This window comes from Hippopotamus amphibius, chromosome 11 (assembly GCF_030028045.1).
Source record: "Hippopotamus amphibius kiboko isolate mHipAmp2 chromosome 11, mHipAmp2.hap2, whole genome shotgun sequence".
Lineage (NCBI taxonomy): Eukaryota > Metazoa > Chordata > Mammalia > Artiodactyla > Hippopotamidae > Hippopotamus > Hippopotamus amphibius.
In genome coordinates this window covers 96,030,684-96,047,043 of record NC_080196.1, presented here as the reverse complement: position 1 = coordinate 96,047,043, position 16,360 = coordinate 96,030,684, and the positions used below count along the sequence as shown (strand labels likewise).

The window sequence follows — 16,360 nt, the reverse complement described above, 5'->3', positions numbered from 1 at the left end:
TAGAGGGGTCATGGAAATCCCTTTAATAATAGGTTTAGTGTGTTTAAATCAAAGTAGCATGTTCAAGTTGAATTATAAAATCTGGTTGTGTATTTATCAAGGCATGAACTTTACTGCTAATGGTCTATGAGGTCCCCATCCTACTTCATGAAGTGAGCTACGTGTAGTTTGAGACAGTCTGAGTTTCCAGCATGCCTTTCCTCCTGCCATCCTTAGCATATTTTTCTGCTTTGACTACCCTGTAGGGATGTTTTTTTAACAGCAGTAACCTGAGCAATGAAAAGATAATTTATAATGGCTTAAAAGGTCCCAATAGCTGGTTACTTTAGTTTTGATTGGAAAAAAAAGACCTTTGTTCTAATAAATGTGAATTTTAACAATGTTAGTAAATCTCTCAACATGGCCAAATCCTGTTGCGAATCCATCAGTAAATGAGGTTACATTTCTTGGCACAAGCTGTTGGACTATAGTCCAAGGAAAACACACAGCCATACGTATGTCATTCTGAAACCATAATTGCAGATGCTTCTGAGAAATGTCCTGATTTTTAAGCCTTGGACACTATGCTTATTATTTAAGGTGTAGAGTGTTCTCAGTTGTCGATAAGAGATGCAGTATTTCCTGTTTCCAGGACAGACTGATGCAGATGACTAGATATATTTGTCAACTTAGATTGTAAAGAACAACTTTAGATTTTTCAATGACAATAGTAATGTTTAGATCCTCATACCATCCCTTCTCTACTTATCCTTATCCAACTTCATAGAATCAAAGATTAACTTGATAAAATAATCATCTTGAGAAGTAGCACATAAAGAGTATATTAAAGAATTTCCTTAGAAGGTTCTAAAACTCTCCTCCCATGAGCTAAAGTAAAATAGGACAAATAAATTACGACTCATATTGAGAAGTTTATGTTATGTCCATGAAAAAAAGCTTTCGTAAAGAAATGGTAAACTAATATTACAGAGGACTCCAAGCAATACAAAGATCTCAGATAATTGTTCTTGTTCACGTATCCTCCTGGGTAACTGTTTTACAAACCAAATTCGTTTCTCAATCCAAATAGTATTAAAATATAAGTGGGCTGAGAGTCTAGAGCTGGAACGGAGAGAGCTGACTCTTTTCACTTAGTTGTTGTTTAAGCTGAAAGTCCATGTCAGCTGTGTTCTTTTATCCCGTCTGCCCTCCTTCCCATTAAACCCTTAAACATGGAGGCCAAGACAGTCTCCTGCATTGTGGTAGGAAATGCTACTATGTCCGGGAGGCTCCCACCCACTGTTCCCCATGAAAGGACTTCTCTGTTAGATAAGCTGTCTGGTCTGAAACATGGCTCTTTATTGTTTACAAACTGCTACATTTTCCACCTCAAGCAGATTTTTGCACAGAAAAGAATTGTGCTTGGGCCAAATGGCTTATCTGACATTAACGGTGCAGTGTCAGACTGGGGTCAGGGAAGTCACCCTCAGAGCGAGAGGGCATGGCGCAGTGTGCAAAAAAAAAAAAAGGGAGAAAAAGACATTTAAACCACTGTGAAATACCTTGCATTTTTACTTTGGAAAGGATTTTTAAAAAATATTTTTAGAGAACTAACTGGGATGCTGCATTACAAATCCTTCCCCCTCTCCCTTATAATTTCTCACATCCCAAACGCCTTCTTGATTGGCTTGAGTATCTCAGGGCTAGATTCAGGGAACAAAGATGCTCATTGATTTTGCCCAAGCTGCTGTTGATTTAAAATGAAACCACTTTTGAAATGAGCCATGCTTGGTGCTATGCTGTACCTTTACAAAGAGAAGAGAGCTCATTTTCAAGATATTAAAGACAACTAATTTACAAATGAAGACAAAGATAAAATAAGGCCTGTTAGTATAGCCAGCAATTTGAACTCACCCAATATATGGTATATTCTAAACTGCTCTTTGTGTCCAAATCCATATTCTGTGTTAGGGTCTTTTTGGAACTTTTCGTTCTACCCAAAGAAGATATTAGTCTCTACTGTAAGTTTTTGACAACAACCCAATACCCACTTTCAGAATCTTTACTTTTCATGAAAACTGCAAAGGATTTCTTTACATGTGAGAGATTTCATTCTGCTGTGATGTCACATTAGGATAAAAGCTATAGCATCAGAAATAAATCAGCCACTTTATTGGACCAGATTCTCTATTGTCAAATCAATCAAGTCTGTGACTGAATTAGGCGTCTGCTGCAGAAATAAGTGACACTAATTTTACGGGAAAGAGTTATTAACTGCAGATGACCTATTTTTTTGGTAAACTGTTCACTTAGTGAGGTTTTATTTTATTGCAAGGAAAGAAGTAATGAACCACTCTCTTTTTTTAGGAGTGAATTATTATTATATATTTTGTTCTTTATGGCAGTACACTATTTTGGAGAAATGATGCAGGCATTGCTAACATTTGCTTGTAAACTCTTTTATGGTAACAAAACCCTTTATTACAAGTCTGAACTCTGACTTCGCATGAATGGTTTTGCATAGATGTTACAGTTTTTGTAAGCTAATACTTACCTCTGGCACCAAAATACAAAAGCTTAATTTATTTGTGTATCTCAAATTTATGCAAAATGGTATATAATTTATAAGAGTAATAGTGTGTCTCCATGAATTTATTTCCTTAGAAATAAGCTTGCATATCTGAATATAATAACCTTATTTGATCATTTGAATCCCTAAACTAAAAACAAAGGAACATGAGTGCCCTTGCATGCATGCACACGTGTGCACACCCACGCACACGCATGCATGCCTGTTGTGCTAGAAAAATTAATGACACTAGGTTTATAAGGGCGCACTGCTCCTTCCATCGCTGTCTGTAGTTACAGTTGCCATACAGAGTTTTGGAAGCTGATATTGTGTAAATCCTTTAAAGAAAAACATAACTAAAATAAACAAAAAAAGCAAGCCGGGAAATTTGTTGTTTTAAAAAATAAGTGTGCATGGCCTCTTGTTTTTCTTTTAGTGTGGGGGAGTCTGGAGGAGTTTAGATTTCAGCACTGAGTCATCTAGCTGACTGCCTGCCTTGACCAATTCACGTAGTTCTCTTTTTAAATTAAAAACAATTTTATTGAGGTCTAATCGACATGTAACATGATATTAGTTTTAGGTGTATAACATCATGATTCAATATTTGTATAGTAGACTCTTTTATTTGACACTTCCTGAGTCCTCACTCATTGTTTTCCTTGGCTAGAGACAAGCAAGCCAGTTTGCATTTTTACTTCTTTGAAATTCCCTGCTCTGTTTTGTACCTGGAGAGAACCGATCACTTCTTCCTTGTGACTACGTATGATTATTAATGATAATAATGTGCACTTGATCTGTTGGAAACTTGTTCACTGCAGTTATTAAACAGTTTGATTAAACCTTTACAGGTGGTCCGTGGGTACTTTCAGAATATGCTGATAGGACGGGGGGCTGTGGGTCGGAGACTTGTGTTTTTTAAGAGGATTATATGCTATGGAATAGTTTGAAAATCCTAGCAAGAACTACATGCCAAGTGTATGGATTTTTTAAAAACATTCCTGTATGTTTGTTTTGCTGGCCAAGCATTAAACTTTTGTAGGTAAATTGTCCAAATATTTTTCACCACGGGAGACAATATGTTTTCTAGCTACAACTTCTCGATCCAAGGAAGGATCTGAGCATGTGTATTCTCTCTGTTGTTCCAGAGCCTTAATTGAAAACCAGATTGTTGGAGTGAGCAAGATGCCAGTAAGATTATAGACATGCACTGGTAACTGAAGGATGTGAAAAGTGATACTTTGGTACGGTTGGGTGCAGCTGAGTTCAACATGAGCGGCTGTGTTTTTACATGTCCCCTTGTGAATGATTCGATTTCCTTATTGTGGTATTTGCTTCTTGTGCCACTTGTGGTACTCCAGCAGCGCACTAAAGAATTTCCCACCATAGAATAACTGATTTCTAAACTAGCTCAGTGGAACATTTTACTGCAGGATTAGATCGTGGTTCAGGCAGAACTGCAGAAAGCTTCTGGCTTATAGGATGACCTTTGAATCTCATCTGGGTTAGCAGTTGATATTTTGATTTGGTTACTGTGGTCATATTGTGACAGCTGCTAGCTCATTATAATTCGCTTCCACTGCTCCCTTTGCCGAGCAGGAATATTTAGGTTTGTATTACTTCAAAGTGTTTATGGCTACCCTGAGTTTAGCCCAGCGTAAAGGTGAAGTGCTGTGAGCGCTTTCAAATCCCAGTGGCAGAGGCCAGTGGCACAGTCTTCTTGTAAAACGGCGAATGTGAGTAGATGTTAATACAGGGAGTTTTTCTTTTCATTGTAAAACTGGAAATACCCAATGAAGAGGCTCTTACTAGGAAAACGGTTTTGAAAACCTTAACGTACAAAGGAAAAGAATGACCGCAAAGAAAGCATGTTTTTTCAAAGCATGGGTAAGATTTAACTTGACCTCTTGGTTCAATGTCTTTTTTTTTTTTTTTCCATGCTGGAATGTAAATATTTGCAAATAACAAAACCTGGACAGAAAAGGCTATTATTTGACATTTGAAGTGCCAGAGGTCAAATAATATTTTAGTAATTTCATGAAAATGGAATTGTGAATGTGGATGTCAGCTCTAGAAATTTTAGTTCACTTTTAAATTGTTCTGAAGTTCGATAGTGATAGCAGGCTGCTTACAAGTTCACTAGCTAGGGATGTCTGTGCATTTTCAATGTCGTCTTTTTTTATGACGCTTTTTAGCTTGAGGTTATCTTGATATCATCTGTTAGCTGTTGGACTGATAATGTGATAACAAGCAACTTCTGAGGGAAGAAATGTTTAATAGTGGTCCTATTTCATGTTAGCTTTGTTTGGGAGTTTTGTTATTTTAAGTTTAACTTAAAATGTCTTCCTGAAGTATTAACAAATGAGACTTTCAAGTGTCATCCCCAGTGATATAATTAATCCTGATTTTGAGTGAAGGCTGGGAGCCAGAGAACTGACTTTCCTGCTCTCTCTTGGTGCAAATGTCTGTGGGTCTTTAGGTCAGATCTTTTTTATATCTTTAAATTGAGAGGGGAACAAGCCTTTGGATATCTCTGAGGTAATTTTCTCATCTAATGGTCCATTGATCTTTTAGGTATGCCATTTTCTGCTTATACTATATTTTGTCTTTAGAGGTGTTTTATCATTCTTTGTAATCCATTCATCTCTATTTTGTGTGATACCTTCACATAACTTTGCTAGTGATGTGTTTTCCAAATGTGATTCTTTAAAGCATGATTCAAATGGATGTTTCTTTTCTACCTCAACTCATTCCAAACTCTAGGTAAGGGGTTGGATTGATCGAGGATAAAATAATAACTCATTAAGTTTATTATATATCACCAGGAGAAAAGTGTTATGCACGGGCCAATGCTTGGCATAGAGTTGCAGGACCTCAATAAATGGCTATTGAATGGTTTCATTCATGAATAAATTGGGGAAATCAGATATTTGGGTCTAATCCCTTAATGAAAAGCCCATAAATTAAAGTCAGGCCTGCATTTTATATTGTGTCAGGAAGAAAACCCTAAACCGTGGGCAGTCATCTAGAAATTTATTCTATACCTCTGTATCCTTGACTGTACAGAATGTCAGGAAACAGACCATATTATAGTGTGGTAGATTTCAGTTTTCAATAAACACACCAAAGGTGATTTTATTTCTGAAAGGAAATAAGTAAAATCAATATTTTTTGAAAGGCCACTGAAAAAAAGTTTTCTGTTTCCAGCATTCAGATAAGATAACTTGTTTCCTCTTGTCCAGTCAATAAGCATTTCTGTTCCTCTTTCATTAGTCTTGTTTTCTTTCCATTAGGCCTCCTGCTCTATGGTATACCATAGTAATGCTGTGATCATCAAACACTTTTATAGTCAAACTAGGTGGACTAAACTAGGCTTTTTTAAAATTTAGAAGAACTGATACCAGAAAAACGTTACTTGAAAACTATAGCTAGCAGAAAAGTATAGGTCTTCTACATACCAGAGGAAGATTTCTCGCATAGAAAGTTATTGACCCTAAGAGAAAATAAATTGTTTTAGAATCAAGTCAAAGGAAAACGCAGTTTGTATCAGGTAGCCATGATTTTTCTTGGAAGGAATGGTAAATGTGACTAATAGTGGCTTACGAATAATTTTTCTCATATTAGAAGTCTTGTGGTAGGCCTTGGCTAGATTTGGTTTGCAGTTCATTGACATTCAGGCTTGTATCTCCTTGATTCCTTTGTGCCTTCCCTCATTGTCTCAAGATGACAGTCAGCTTCAGGAGTCAAGTCTGGGTTTGATGCAGCAAGAAGCAGGGAAAGGTGAGCCTGGCCGTGTGATCCCTGACCCCCCAAACATCCTTGGCCGTCTCTCCAGCTGGTGGGAATGTACACAATCGCTTCTCCAGCCTGCGCAATGGAAAGAGAGGAGAGAGAAGGGAGTTGAGAATGTATGTCGGGCTTAGCCAATTTACAGCGTTTATTTAGTTCAAGAGAGGAATATGTCATTTTCAACCTCGCAGCTTTGAAAATAAAGAACAAAGCTCCAGCTTTCACAGGAGAAGCAAAATATAAAAGTCGACTCTGAATTCTGGTCAGCAGATCCGAGAGAAAGACAAAGAGAACAGAAAAAGGGTATTGAAAGGAAGATGGTGGAGAGGGGACCTCGGGAGTCGCACATAGGAAGGAGGCGTCGGAGGCAGGCTGTTCTCATTTCATCACCAAGGCTTGTGTTTTCCCTTGTCCTTATCCCATGATCAAGGCAACAACCAGCCAGAGTCTAGGGCTTCACGTCCTCATCATCCAGAACCTTCTCTTTTAGGTCTCAGGTTTGAATTCCTGCCAGGCTGTCCAGAGCTGCCTGGTCACGCAGCCGCCCATGGCTCCAGCCTCCAATCTTTTCTCCAGTCCCTTCGGTGGTCTCCGGCAGAGCCTGAGGCCAGGGCCCACTCCCACAGTCCCCTGCGGCAGTGGCTCAGAGCAGGCCTGGCATCCTGGTCCCGGGACATGTCACTGTAAGGGACAGACAGAGACGGTTCCCTTGGACCACTGCCAACAAGGCTCCCGGGAACTTCCCTCCAACCACCTGCCATGTTGCCGTGAAGCTCTCACACGTGGATGCCCGCTGCCGGGGGCAAAAGAACCCTCTATCTTATTTTAATATGTACACAGTCGTATTTGTTGATCTTTAGCGTGGAGGATTAGGTGCAGCCAAAAGACGTTTAATCTTGGTCAACGTGCCAGGACTACCTGAAATTGTGGTGAGAGCTGGATCCAACTTTTGCCCAGAAGTTTCTCACCTCTGCTGATCACCGTCATGGCGTGAATCAGGCCGATGAGAACATGGGCAGGGGAGGGACTGTCAGTTGTTAAAGGAGAGCAGGTTGTGGCAGAAACAGTGCCGTTTTCCTTTCCTACAGACGTTTCCTCTTAAGTTTTTCACTGGAAAGGCATTACCTTGAATTTTGCCTAAGCTTGCCGCTTCACATACGCCTGGGGTAGCACTCACCAGTAACGGCCTTCTTGACTGTATCCTTGGGTGGAGGATCCAGAACACTTGGGAGACCTCTCATTGCCCCTTAGTTCCAGGAGAAACAGCAGTAGTTTTCAGAGTCTGTGAACCTCATGTCCGTGAAAGGCATGTGCCTACCTTAAGTGTGATATTGACCTTCATTAAAAAAAAATACTGTAAGCCTATTTTTTTTTGTTCACATGATAACCTTCATTAGGACCAAAGCAACAGAGGAGCTCAGTTTGACTTCAGGTCTTGAAAGGCCTCGTGGAAGAGTGGACCAGGCTCGGGGTCACTGCAGTCTTAATCTTGGCTATTCCACTTCATGGTGATGGGACTTTGGCTAAATTTCTTAATGAGCCCCAACTTTCGCATTTCTAAGGCAAGGATAGTGGTATCTGTCACACTTACGCCAGCATCACTGTTGAGCCATGCAGTGATGTGGTACGCTTTGTAACAACTGCTCTGCCCTCTATTACCTGAGGCCATTGCACAGCTGCACATTGGTACTCTGTCACTTCTGTCTGTGTTTCACTGAAACTTCTATAGACTTTGGGTCTTCGGTGATGGCAGTTTGAAAACCCCCTTACCTTCTAGTGAGGTTGGAACAGAAGGCGACAACAGGTGGAAATATTATAGACTGTTCAGTTCTGAAAACAGCAAGAAAGACCAAAATAAAAACGTTTCCTTTTTAGCCATTACTTACACACACACACACACACACACACACACACACACACACACACACAGTAATCCTGTAAAATAAGTATGTCTTTAGGGACAGCTTCTTTGAATTCAGATGTGTCGCTTGATGAAATATTTGCCTCCAGCCATTTTTCTCTCCAACTTAAATGTTCTCAAGTTTCATTGTTACACATGGTGCAAAGTGCCTTGGTGTGGATTTTGAGTGGTGGAGCTGGGAGACCTGCTGACTAGTTGCAGTTTCTTCACCTGCGTTGTAGCTCATCTGCACATGGAGTAACCACTGAGTGGAATGCTTTTCATCAAGGAGATCCTATTACACGTACTTTCTAGGTCCTGGAGAATGTGTTGGAGATAGTCTTCCAGTTCTGTTCATTCCTCTCCAGAGAAGCTTGGCGTATGTGTATGTCCTGTGTATGACATTATTCTCTCATTCCCTTCTCTCCCGAGGGGTTCCGAGTCTTCCCTAAGGAACCGTATGGTTTTAGAGTAGAAAGAGGTAATCAGTGTATGTCATTTTATTTCCTTTTGCAGAATATCAGGCTCAGGGACCAACAGTGGCAAACTCTGTGAAGCATAGATTGGGACAGAATTAATTTTATTCCCAAGCAATTAATAGATACATCCCAAAGATTTCTTATCTCCTTGATGATTGTTTATTAATCACTCCTCAGTTCCTTGACACGCTTATTAATAGAAAAAACTGTAAGAGTTTTGCTCTATTTTTAAAATTTTTATTATTATTTTTTTTACAATATTTGGTTTCACAAGTCCTTTTAAAAATTTTATTTATTTATTTATTTATTTTTGGCTGTGTTGGATCTTAGTTGCTGTGTGCGGGCTTTCTCTAGTTGTGGCACGTGGGGGCTACTCTACATCGTGGTGCGCGGGCTTCTCTTTGCGGTGGCTTCTCTTGTCGTGGAGCATGGGCTCTAGGTGTGTGGGCTTCAGTAGTTGTGGTGCATGGTCTCAGTAGTTGTGGCTCGAGGGCTGTAGAGCACAGGCTCAGTGGTTGTGTCTCATGGGCTTAGTTGCTCCACAGCATGTGGGATCTTTCCGGACCAGGGATCAAACCCGTGTCCCCTGGATTGGCAGGCGGATTCTTAATCACTGCGCCACCAGGAAAGTCCTGGGGAGTTTTGCTTTAAACTGGTGTAAAATATAGCTGCTTACATAGTTGATGTTTAAAATTAAGCATAGCAAGCTTTCCTACAGGTTGAAAATCCTGCTGAAACCCTAATATGAGGGCAGTGAAGGATGTGGGCAGAGCAAGGCTCGTGTTTAGCTGGGCACTGATTTGACTCCCAGCTCGCCACGCTGCTATTGCGTGATCTTGGGCAAGCTTTAGTGCTCTGATGGAATTTCTCATCTGAGTAGCTGCTCTGAGTTTAAATGAAGAAGTGGAAAAATATCAATACCTGGCCCTTAAATGCAGTGGCTGTGAATGCTCATTACACCTCCTTTTATCTTCTCTAGGCTCTTTTTCTGTTCATTGGGTCTGACCAGCTTGGCAAAAGTAATATGCAGACTTGAGACTCATGTAGTGAGTTTTGGCAGAATGTGGACGTGATTAATTAAATGCCACCCCCTCGCGGGCCATATTAAAAGCTGAATGAAAATAGAAAGTGTGTAATATCTGATAACATTTGGTGGAGAAGGGGGAGACAAAAGGAGAGAAGGATGAGAGAGAAAGAGACACACAAAAAGCTAATCTTAGAGCGTTCCGATCGTGAAGTACGATTTTCTAGCCTTGTATTATCAGCACTGGCGTGGCTGCCTGAGTCTCTCAAATTCCTAGGTTACTAATTGCTCCTGCCTTTTCCTCACCTTGGCTATTCAGACCAAGCCGTACTCTTAACAGTTCAGTAGCCAAATCTGAATGCTTGGGACCTGCGAGCATAAACTATGTGTCACTGATGGTACTTAACTGGGCGATGCCCAATCGTGGAGAAATTTATTGGCGAAAAATTTATTGGTGACCTTGTCTCCTTCAGAACTTTCAGAGTATTCAGAAGTGAGCCTAATATTCAAATTTTGGGAATCCTTAAACCTTGGATTGGATTAAATTCATGCGTTATATATATATATTGTGTGTGTGTGTGTGTTTTATTGCATAGTTTCCCTTTTCCTTATTTATTGATGGTCTTGAAGATGTTATTTGGAAATTGAGATGCAGTGAACATAAATATTTTCAACATCTTGGCAGGCTGCTTAAGTAGCTGTGGGCAACCTCTGTTAGGCATCCTAGTAACTAGTTAGGGGAAAAACTGACCTATGAAACAGTAGTTTGCTGGGTAATCTTTGGTGATCTCCCACTTTTCCTTTAACTTTGGTTTTCTTATTTCTATTACTGACCTAACTCATGGAGAGGTGGTCTGGGGGGAAGAACTCTCTGAAATTTTTTGTTACCTCAAAGATAAAACGGTTTGAAATATACTTTTGTGATTGCATTTTCCGTTCAGTGCAAAGTCCTGCATATAGCTTGAACACCGAATTGAAAATAAAACAATAGAAAGCAGCCTTGCTCAGAGTCTTTTAAAGGCATTTTAATAGTTAATGAGATTTTGCCCCATACCCTCATGAGTTTCATTTAGTTCTGAAATAAAAATTTATGGCTGTTCTCTCAGCTGAGCTGATACTAGTTTAAGAGTAGAATTGAGTTCACACCTGCTCTAGCATAAAAAGAAGCCTCTATGTGACTTCTGGAAAACGTTCTCAGAGCAGAATGAGAGAACTCACTGTCCCTACAATTCTAACCGCAGAGTGATGCTGTCTGCAAACACTAAGGAAGCTGCTCTGTAAATTGGCTCTAATTTGCTAAGATGGTCCATTTCTAGCCCTCCTTCAGTTACCCACGTTCCTCAAGGTGGGATGTGGTTGTGGAAACGCAGTTGGTTTGCATAGGCAGTAGATCTGCATTAACACTGTAAAGTGTACATATGGGAAAATCTTTGCATTTGCTAGGCCATTTAGCTGTTCAAGACATGGTCCGTTAGTCAGGCAAAGTACAATGGCTTCTCTGAGTGCTCTAGTTAAGGGGCAGGATGTGTAAAGCAGTGTACACTTAGGTGGATAATTAATAATTAGTGTAGGCTTGTAAGGCTGTAATATAATATATAAATTTCAGCACCTGTTAAAGTTTTATCAGAGCAGATCACCTTTCCTGACTGTGAGGGAGTATTCCTCCCTAGAGAAAAAGAAAGTGCTCCCAGTGCAGGCAAAAATCTTAATGACCAAGGGGAGGGCTGGTTTTTATATCAAGGGCGATTTTTCAAGGTCATTGTGATTAGGCAACATATTTTAGCAGTCACGTTTAAATAGGTTCCTATACAATACTGTTTTGTGTGTGTTTGACTGCAGATGACAAAACATGGCTCAGAAGAAATGTTTGGGCACATTCTAATATTTGGAGAGCCCAAGAAGCTATCCCCTTCCACCCCTACATCATCCCTCTTCAAAACAGTGAGGGTTGTTCATTTTATAATTTCATTAACAAGTAAACTGTTCAAAGGGTGAGCCTTTTCTAGAGGCTAGGTTGGACGGAGTAGAGAAGATAAAATGTAGATCCCATGTTCTGTTTTTGGCTTGGTTGTATCTCGAGTGGTTTTGACACCTCATATCCTAGCTCTCTTGATTTTCAGATGGAGAGGAAGTTCTTCTTTACGGCAGGGAGGGGAAAGGCCAATCACAGATTTGTGAAAGCAAAACAGAATATCTTACTGCTTTCAAAGTTTGATTGGCTTATTGATAAATAAAATTAATGTTACCAGCATGTTTGCAATCATATGGTCCTTTGGTATATGTATTTTTTTAACTGTCCACATACATTTTATTTATCCTAGAAGCCAGCCAAACTTCATCACTCAAATTAGTCTTTGATTCATTCATTCATTCGTTCATCCATCCAAAAAGTACTGGTGGAAAGTCTCTGCCATGTAGGCCCCTCTTAGGTACCAGCAAGTGACATGCCACTTTTCTTGCTTTCAGCGTGGTCAGGCGTCTAAGGAAGGAATCGGATGGGTAACAGATAATTGTAAGTCAGGGCGTTAGGGAACTAATCTGTGTGTACACAGGGTGCTGTTGGATTATATATCAAGGATACCAACCATCAGCTTCCTGGTAATAATGGCTGAGATATTTTGGTGCTCATGGTATACTGGGCATCCACTGATACTTTACACTTATAGTCTTGCTTCTTTCTTAGGCATTGTCATTGCCATTTTACAGGGGCGGGTGCAGTTGAGGATCAGAGAGCTTAGGTTGCCTGCCTGGTGTTGTGCAGTGAGTAAGTGGCAGAGCCCAGACTCAAAGCTCTGTTTGCTGAACTCCAAAGCCTTTGTTCTTAACCACCTTGCACTGCCTCACTTGTAGAGAACATAGCAAGAATTCCCTAAGGTGCAATAGCAGTTAAGTGTGTGTTCAGCTGCAACTAATGGAATACCTGATAATAGTAGGTTAGTCAAACAAAGATGGCTTTTTCCATCACTTAAGGGGATGTCTGGAGGTGGGAGTTGCCTGTGTGGATTCAGCAAGTTAGTGTTGCCATCTTTGCTTTCTGCCCTCCTCAGCATGCTGATTTTAATCCTTCATCTTTTTCTCTCATCTTGCGTTTCTTGCAGGACAGCTGCTGAGCCCCAGATGCCATGTCAGAGTTCATGATAGGAAATTGGAGAGGCAGAGGTTAGAGTAGCATCCATTCCTACTTGTGTCTCATTCCCTCAGCGGGGAAAAGAGCATTCCCAGAAACTGGTGGTCTTGAGGAGGATTTTGCTAACAACTTATTGGTCAAATCTCTGATAGATATTTATTCATAGCTGCAAGGGAAGCTGGGAAAGTGAACTTTTACAGTGTTAATTGGCACTGGGACTTAAGAGGCAGGCAAGAGAGAAGGGCATTGGGAATGGTCATTGGATGAATCAATATGTTTTGTTATGTTAGAAATGATAATGCCTTGAGTTGGTAGTGCCACCTTGATGAATGAGTTGGAACTATCCAGGTAAAAAGAAAAGTGTCAGTTGAGAGAAGGGCAGAGGTATAGGAGCTGGAGGATGTCCCAGGAAGCCTGGAACTGAAGAGGTCCTGTAAGACTGAGACATCATTCCCTGAGGTCCACAGAGGAAGGGATGACAGGGAAGCTGGGTTAGAATCCTCACCTTGAAAAAAACGAAAGGTCTTTCTTGAATAGTAGAGGGAGGAAGCTGGATTATCATTGAAGCCTATAGTGAACTACTCAAGGGTTGATTTTAAATAATGGAATAACCTGATTGATTTATGGTTTCGGATAATCACTAGCAACAGTGTGAATAGGAGGCAACACGACAGGCAGGGAGATTACTCAGGAGGTGATTAAAGCAATTCCTAGAGGAAATGATGAGAGATTGTACTGAATCAGGAACAATGGGGATAAAGAGGAGGATATGAATTTGAGCGATATTAAATGGAAGGAAGTGGTTGGACTCAGTAACTGATGGATAAGGAAGGAATCATTGGCTTGATGTCTGGCTTGGGCCAGCTGGTGGATGATGGTGCCATTCACTGAGATGTGGATTATGCAAGAGAAGCAGGTTATGGGGGATTAAGACGGTAAGTTCAGTTTGCGACATAATGAATTTTTGAGATGTCTGTGAGTGGATTGATTTGTGGTTCTGGGTGGGGATTGCAGATTTGGCTTGCAGTATTTCATATTTGGTAGTTGAAGTCCTGGGAATGGATAAGTTACCAGAGAGAGAGAGAGAAGGGAACCTATTTTCTCATTAATCATTTTGCTTTCTAAAGATCTTGAATTGAAGGGGGTAAAAGCCTCCATCTCATCTTTTTCTCCCCTAAAAACTTAGTGTCTTTAAGAAAACTGAATAATTCTTGATTTCATCACATAATCATTGCAGTGTTATATTTAATCACTCATCTCTAACACATTGTTTATACATTCTTCCTTCCTCCCTCCCTTCCTCCCTTCCTTTCTCCCTCCCTCCCTCCCTCCCTCTTCCTTCCTCCCTCCCTCCTTTCCTTCTTCCCTCCCTCCTTCCTTCTCTCCCTCCCTCCCTTTTTCCCTCCTTTTCCCCTTCCGTTCTTCCACTAAGATAGGTTGGAATGAAACTAAGAACATTAATTTATCCACCATTTGGGAAGACGTCATAGATTCCTAAAAGTGGAATAGAACTTAGAGCTCTTCTTGTGTTCTTTCTGATTTACATCAGCTTCTCTCCCAATATGAGTCCTTCTAGATGAAAGCCTTGCCAAGTTGTTGGCACACATGACACTCTGACTAATGTATAAATGAATGGACCCCAGCAGGCACTCCTTCCTCTGCCTGGGCACTCACAGCATTGGGGAAGCCACTCCTGACAAGGCAGTCCATTGCATTGTGACAGCTTTGACTTTCAGAATGTTCTCAAATCTGTAGTTATCAGCTCAGGATGGTGGTTTTCTCCTCCGAAGCTACCTGGGATTGTGTCTTTTCTCTCTGCACATGTTTCTCAGGATGATAATTCTTGTTTCCTTCCAAAGCGTTGTTGGAAAACATGTAACATATCACAGAGCATGGTTTAATCATACCTTGTATTCCTGATCACTGTCCTGTGGGTATGTTCTAGTTGGTCCCTTTCCCTCTCCAAGTGGTGAATCTAGGACTTATCTCAGTATTCCTGGTCTAGGTTAATCAGTAGTGGGTCTGATTTCACTTTTAGTACTAATGCAGTCTAAGGTTTCACTTACACACCCATGTTTTGGTATTGATGGAAAATTGAGCTCCCAGTCCACTAAAATTATTGTGTCTTTAATATCAGTAGCTTTATAATCAGGTCTTCCACTTCCTTGTGTAGAATGGGACTTTGTATTAATCCTCACTTATTAGATTTCTTCTTGTTGGTTTTGGTCTGCAAAGGTGCCCTCCATTCATCCTTTTACTCTGTCGATCCAAGAGGCTGTACTGTCTGGTACTTAAGCAGCGTGCACTCTTGTGCTTAATCCTCACTCTACCCTTTCCACGAAGTTTCCTCACTTCTACGTGGAGGATAATTAATGGGAGCCATTTCTGTAATTGTAGATCCTTGTCTTTACTGTCAATATTCTGTCCTCTGGAGAGAAAGCTTAAGACAAACAGTTCTTCTGTGAGCAATGAAAGAAGCAAATGTCGTTCTTCAGTTGTGTGACCAACCAAATTTACCAGGTGATAAGTAGAATATAAAGTTGCAGTTGACTGATAATTATTAACTGGCTAGTTTGTTGGGTGTTATGAGAAAAGAACTGAAACAAACAACAAAAATCTTAAGAAAAGTCCTAGGTGTCCCTTCACCTACATCTAGTATTAAGACAGAAAATTACTAGATGAGCTAGATGTTGATTATAGGCGCTGAAGGTTACATGAATATTTGGGTTAACACTGAAGATAAATTGAGAGGTAATCATTTCCTTCATAGGGATTTTTCCAGAGGATGCCTTTAAATTAAGACTATGCAAATTAGACTCAGGACAGCTTTTTAGGAACACAGTTCTTGTGACAAACAAGATCCCTGGAGAGCCATGTGTAAGCTACCAGGGAGTTTAAGAACAGAGTTCTAACTGCAGGGCAATAACCAGATAGCTTGGCACATTCAGAGAGAGCAAACAGATTAGCATCCAGCAACTTGTTTGTTTTATTTATTTATTTAAAATTTTATTTCTTTATTTGTTTCATTTATTTATTGGCTGCACTGGGTCTTTGTTGCTGTGCACAGGCTTTCTGTACTTGTGGCAAGCAGGGGCTACCCTTTGTTGTGGTACGAGGGTTTCTCAGTATGTGGCTTCTTTTGTGGTGGAGCACAGGCTCTAGGTACGTGCGCTTCAGTAGTTGTAGCACATGGGTTCAGTAGTTGTGGCTTGCAGGCTCTAGAGCACGGGCTCAGTAGTTGTGGCACACAGGCTTAGTTGCTCCACGGCATGTGGGGTCTTCCCGGCTGAGGAATTGAACCCGTGTCCCCTGCATTGGCAGGTAGATTCTTAACCACTGCGTCACCAGGGAAGTCCCAGACACTTGTTTTATAAAAGAGCAGTGGGACCTCATACAAGGTCTAGTTGACCCGAACCAAAGTTGGGTCAACCTGACTTGCTTTTACAGTGGATGTCATAATGGTGACAAGTCTTCAGGGACATTGTTTGCAGTTGTG

General features: G+C 40.6%; 1 protein-coding gene across 14 annotated transcripts in view; it reads left to right on the top strand.

Moving 5' to 3' along the window:
* Nucleotides 1-16,360, top strand: part of TCF4 (transcription factor 4) — a 354,349-nt gene that overhangs the window by 122,762 nt on the left and 215,227 nt on the right. The gene's annotated exons all lie outside the window — the stretch shown is intronic.